General features: G+C 29.6%; 1 long non-coding RNA gene across 1 annotated transcript in view; it reads right to left on the bottom strand.

Moving 5' to 3' along the window:
* The window catches only part of LOC127070425 (uncharacterized), a 43,576-nt gene extending 37,463 nt beyond the window's left edge, over positions 1 to 6,113 (bottom strand). The window contains exons 1-2 of the long non-coding RNA XR_007784507.1: positions 5,999 to 6,113; positions 4,977 to 5,146 (exon numbers count right to left, since the gene is read on the bottom strand). This is a non-coding gene — a long non-coding RNA (uncharacterized LOC127070425). The remainder of the gene's footprint in view (positions 1 to 4,976; positions 5,147 to 5,998) is intronic.
* Between the last annotated feature and the right edge of the window lie 223 nt (positions 6,114 to 6,336).

The raw sequence follows: 6,336 nt of genomic DNA on the forward strand, positions 1-6,336 counted from the left end.
TTTATAGAATCATTATTATTATTATTATTATTATTATTATTATTATTATTATTATTATTTGTGCTTTTAATTCACAAAGATTAAAAAATTAATATTGAAGAATAGTGGTTGATAGTATAAATATATATATACATTTTTTTTTCTTCATAAATTTTCATAAGCATTATTATTATTATTATTATTATTATTATTATTATTATTATTATTATTATTGCTACTATTTCTTTTTAAACCACAAAAAAATGGAAAGATTAATATTAAAAAATAGACAAAAGTTTTAATAGGATTATTATTATTATTATTATTATTATTATTATTATTATTATTATTATTTGTTTTGAATTTACTAAAACTGACTGAAAATTATTTTTATCGTATTTTCGACTGAAAATATTAATGGATCTTTTTTGTTCTTTTTTTTTTTTGATTATTATTATTTATTTATTTGTTATATAATATTTTATGTATTTTTCTCTCGTATCAGCTAAGTTCTAGTCAGAACCAATGCGATGATGTCCATTTATTATCACGTAAAACGATACCAAAGTGAACGATTTGTATAAATTTCTTTTTTTCTTCTGATTTTCTTAAATTTTTTTCTTTTTTTTCTATACTTGAAAATCGACTTGAGAATCGAGAAATTGTTTTTTTTTAATTTGTAAGAATCCCTCCCCACCTTAACACACCCTTCTTCCCCAAAAGGCAAAAAGAAAAAAAAAATGATATTATTTATATTATGTATTACATATTAAGTCACACGTAAATAAGTGACGTTATTTAATTCGATATACATACGTATTTATTCGAAGGGTAACGTGCAATAATACACGCGACTCTATAACCATTGATATTTATATAATATATACTTATATACATATATAAATAAATAAATAAATAAATAATTTGTACAAGATACTTTGGAGATAATAAGAAGAATGAAATAATTACACGTACGATGTATCTAATGATTTTTCTAACTAAATTATATAATATAATATAATACAATATAATATATATATATATATATTTCTGTGAAATTTATTCTATATTTATTATTATCCCTTTTAAAACAGAACCCAAAAATCAATTAAAACACTGACAACAACGACAATGAAAATATACATACACAGAGAGAGAGAAAGAGAGAGAGAGATACACGGTCTGATGAAAAAGAATATAATTGATTTTTTAATTCATCTATAAACTCTTAGCCAATCCTAGATACACACGTGTGTTGTAAAAAATGATGGATATAAAAAAATATAAAAGAATAATAAAAAAAAAAAAAAAAGAAATAAAAAGATTATAATTTTTTTGTTTGATCGAGTAAACGATCAATGAAATATTGAAATATTTGATTGAGTAGAGACAACTTTGAAAAGACAACTTGCTCTTTAAGTTACATGCTTCAGCCTATTGCACGCAAGTTATGCACGACCCAATTTCATATTTCCCTCTCCCTTCTCTTTCTCTATCCATCTATCTCTTTTACTCTCACTCAAAGACGAGATGAAACATCTGCCGTTAGTGTCTTCCTGCAAGGCGTAAACATTTCATAAGACTCTCCTTAGAGATGGTTGGTTGATGTTGTATTGCTTATGTGGGTCGAGTAAACCACACATTGCTTGTGCGACTTCAATCTAAATGATACATGATGCCCATTCGTTTTATGATGTTTTATGATATCAAACGATCATCAGTTAAAAACTTACAATTGGATATTTCTTTGGAATAGAATTCATTCATTTACTTAGATAAATATAATTTCCTATCTCGAGATTAATAATACAGAAAAGTTCTTAGCCAAGCTCTTTATGACTATCTTTTTTACTTGTCGATCGTAAAACTACAAAACTGTATTGAATACAACGAAAATCGATCTAGCGAAAGATAAAGCTAACGAAAATTGATACTAATTTGATAATAGCAAGAAAATGATTGAAAAAATAATACGTATATGTATGTATATATATATATATATATATATATACGAACTAATTAATCATGTTAAAAGAGAGCAACAAAAATATCTGTATTAGAGAGTAACGGAAATATCCTATATTAAATTAATAATAAAAAAAATGTATGATAATCTTCATAATACTCATGATCAAACTTTAAAATCCTATTCGCTATTATCTTTAAATTAAAAAAAAAAAAAAAAAAGAAAAAGTAATCTTGAATTCCACGAGTATCAAGATATCTTCGGATTAATCCGAATTCCTTCACGTGAGAAGGAGCAAGAGCAAGCACCTGGCATCTGTCTCCTTAAAAGAATCGCTTTTTATATGTTGCAAGGAGCCTGACGAAACGAACGATTCGTTTCGAATTCGAACGAAAAATTCGTTCGTCGTGTTTGTTAGAAATGCTGCTGCTACTGCCGATGATGATGATGATGATGATGATAATGATGATGAAGCTGATGATGATGATGATGATGATGATGGTAGTGATGATGACATAGCTGGTGAAGAGTGCTGGTGTGTACCCATTGCCAGAAATTGCACTTCCGTTCCGCGAATTCCCACGGAAGTGGGCACAATCACCGTGACAAAAGGATATTCGCGTATACTACCACCACCACCATTGCCATCACCACCTTTCATTGTTCTCGCTCGAACATTGAGAATCCTTCTACGAGAACTTTCCGCGAGGGTGGCTGCTGTGGCTCCGAAAGAGAGAAAGAGAGAGCAAAAAAATTCAAACAAAAGCTCTAAAAAGAAGATAAGCAAAGTGAAAAAAAGAAAAGTAAAGTAAAAATAAACAAACAGCTTGGATAATGGTAAAATAAAAATGTTAATAAATTCTGAAGATATAAAAAAATAAAAAGTAAGAAAGTTTGTTTTTTCTTTCTTTTTTTTTCTCAATTATTAGATCGAATTAAATAATTAATAATTATTATAAATAAATAAATACGCTTGTATGTATGTATGTATGTATGTATTGATGAGAAAAAAAAACGTAGAAACAAATTTGTTTTCTTATTAAATCGATTAAAGTAGTCCATCCAGAAAAAAAATAAATCCAAAAGCAAACACACGACGAATCGTTCAAAAATATATACATATATACGTATATATTCGATTACACCGCGACACCTCCTTTTTTCTTTTTTTTTTTCCACTCTTTTATGCAATTAAAATTTGTCAAAGCTTATCATACTTGATAACGCACGAAAGAAACGTCCTATTCTTTGTCGCAAAAAAAAAAGAAAAAAAAAATACAGGTGAGATCTTTGGAAAAGTACACAGTCAAATGCAAGCACATTGCAATTATCAAGCCAAACGTCTTCCGGGTGTGTTTCGTTATCGTGCAAAGAGCTCTCCTTGTTCCTGGAAGCCATAATCTCAAGTAGACATACGTATGTACGTAGATACATACATACATACATACATACATACATACATACATACTCAATGATAATCAAACAAAAACACAGCTCGTTTTCGACCTTCGTTCAGAACACAGCAGGAAGCACCTGCTGCAGTCGAAAGAAGCATCGTACCAATTGTTGAGAGAGAGAGAGAGAGAGAGAGAGAGAGAGAGATAGGTAGATAGGTACGTATTTAATCGATTAAATTTGCCAACGATTCTTATCATCTATAATTAACATGCTTATGCAATTCGATTTTCAAAATATCATTCGATCGAACATAATCGTCTGTGAAGTTTAAATTCATTCTACCATGTTTAACATATACATACATAAAGATATATATATGTATATATATTAATTAATTTGTAAATCTCTCTCATCAACTCCCGCTAAATAACTCTAGAGTTTTTCTTAAAAAAATAACAAGTAAAAAAAAAAATAATAAAATGATAAAAAAAAAGAATCCCACACTTGACGCGTCGACAGGTCCACTTGGAATTCACCTTTCCATGCCGTATACAAGTGTGCAGAACACCATGCTCTAAACCACCATGTAAAAACCAACTAGTTGGAATTGAAAAGGAGCCACGCAAAAGCCGGGAAGGATTGTTTTACGCGCGTACTCATTCGCTCGTTTCCTCTTCATTGAGATGCATCCGGTGCCACCCTCGCTGCTTCCTGGATGCTGCGTGGGATTTCTTTCGTTCTTTCCATTATTTCTTTCTTTTTTTCTTGTTTCTTTATATATATATATATATATATATATATATATATATATTTCTTTTTTCGAAAGACATGCATTAAATGCATGAGAACGAAAGAACCATTCCCCTCCCTCCCTCCCTCCCTCCCTCCAAATTTCTCAATTTCAATTCATTTAATTACATACGAGCTTTGAAAATATTAATTAAACAATTTTTGTCTGTATCGAACTCATTAAATTAAAAAAAATATATCCGTGTGTATAAAGATATATATATATATATATATAAATGTGTATAAACAAAAATAATATATATATATACATATATATACATGATACAAACGAAGAAATAAAAGCAAATATTAAGATACGATTAAGATATTAAAAAAAAAAAGAATATTTAATAATATCTAAAGTAGTATAATAAATAAAAAAAAGAAAGTAATAATAATAATCGCAAATAGTGTGGGGAAAAAATGAGAGTGATGAACGTGCGTTCGAATTTCCTTGAAGAATCGCGCGTTAAACGTAGCGAGTGCCGCCAGGCGGCCATCTTTGTTACGAACGATATACGCCAACACCACACGTATGTAACACTATAACGTTACGCATACACTGAACACGATCTGTTTCGTACGTGCGATCTATCTACGGTTTCCTCGTCGAAAGTTTCTCGAGAATATTTATGCGAATTAATTTCCTAAAAGTTCTTCCTTTTTTCTTTTTCTATATAACTATTACGACGATAAAAATATTATAGGTTAACCTTCTAAATGCACACGTATTTATACAAATAGATATCAATTTTCCTTCGTACGTTATATTATATTATATTACGTTACGTTACGTTACGTTACGTTACGTTACGTTACGTTACGTTATTTTATTTCATCTTACCTTTTACGAACAAATTCGATGTAACGCGTCTACAAATACTTTGCCAAAGATGTTCTCCGATGTAGAACTCTGATTGATAGATCGATCGATGGATGGATGGATGGATGGACGTGGATAAACGAACAGATTTCTTCTCCGATCTTCCACTCATTATTTTCACTCTTAATATTCTGGAACAAAAGACATACGATGTTATAAAACCACGTAAACATTTAATTTAGCATTTAGATATTCGTCCTTCGAAATCGATATTCGAATATTAATATTACTTCGTTCCAATGAATTATAACATTTTTCATTCTACGAACAATAAGCTAATACGAAAATTAATTCACGAGATTTGTAACACTTCAGATTTATATATGTACTCGCGTACCGATCGATTTTCGAAGACTAATTGTCCTTTCTGATCGCCATGTTTATCTACCTATACGTTGTTATACCTATCTCTCTCTCTCTCTCTCTCTCTTTCTGTTTTCCTCTCCCTCCCTTCCGAAAAATTTTCTACGATATATAACACAATGCAATGACCTTGACAACAAACGAAGTTAATGGAAAAGATCGTACATTATTATTTTCAAATGTACATTCGATCGTCATTCCGTGACCTTACAACAATGTTCTTTCCGTCCTTTATCGTAATTTTGTCGTAAATTATAGAATTCAATAACAAAACTTTCGCAAAGATGCGTCTATACACGCCTCTTGTTCACTCGTAATAGAAAATTTGTCCGATTCATCATTAAGAAATAATTATTCGTCGTAATAATTTAATCAATCGAGTTTTTTCTGCGAGAAAATTTGGAAAAAAGAATATCTCCGTCTCTTCCTCCCAGCGTTCTAACGAAAAACGTAAAATATCTTTCTTCCATTTTTTTCGAAACATTCGATATCGATCGATAATTTATATATATTCTATCAGATTCCTTCAGATCGTTACAATTAATTTCTACTTTTAGTTTTAATCAATGTATTATTATAATTCGAGGATTCGAACGGATTAGAATAAAATATTAACTTACATTTTTACGGCATCGTCGACCTACGTGCTGCAGCGTTCACTTTCCCGAAGAACAATGACCGTTAAATAAGTGAGAATGATCGTGATTGGTCGAATTTTGGGTGATCTGATAACTAGCCAATCATATGCGAGTTTTTTGTTTAACGGAAAAATTTATACAAAGTCATGCAATTATTGATTAATTAATTAAATTAATCGTGTTAATATTATTTCTAATAGGGAAATACGTGATAATTATTAAATTGAATTTATTATTACGTATATCTTAAGTAAAGACAGCTTTCAACGATCGTACATTAATTAATTATAAAATAACGATACAAAAAATCAAAGTAATCG

This window comes from Vespula vulgaris, chromosome 18 (assembly GCF_905475345.1).
Source record: "Vespula vulgaris chromosome 18, iyVesVulg1.1, whole genome shotgun sequence".
In the NCBI taxonomy this organism is placed as follows: Eukaryota; Metazoa; Arthropoda; class Insecta; order Hymenoptera; family Vespidae; genus Vespula; species Vespula vulgaris.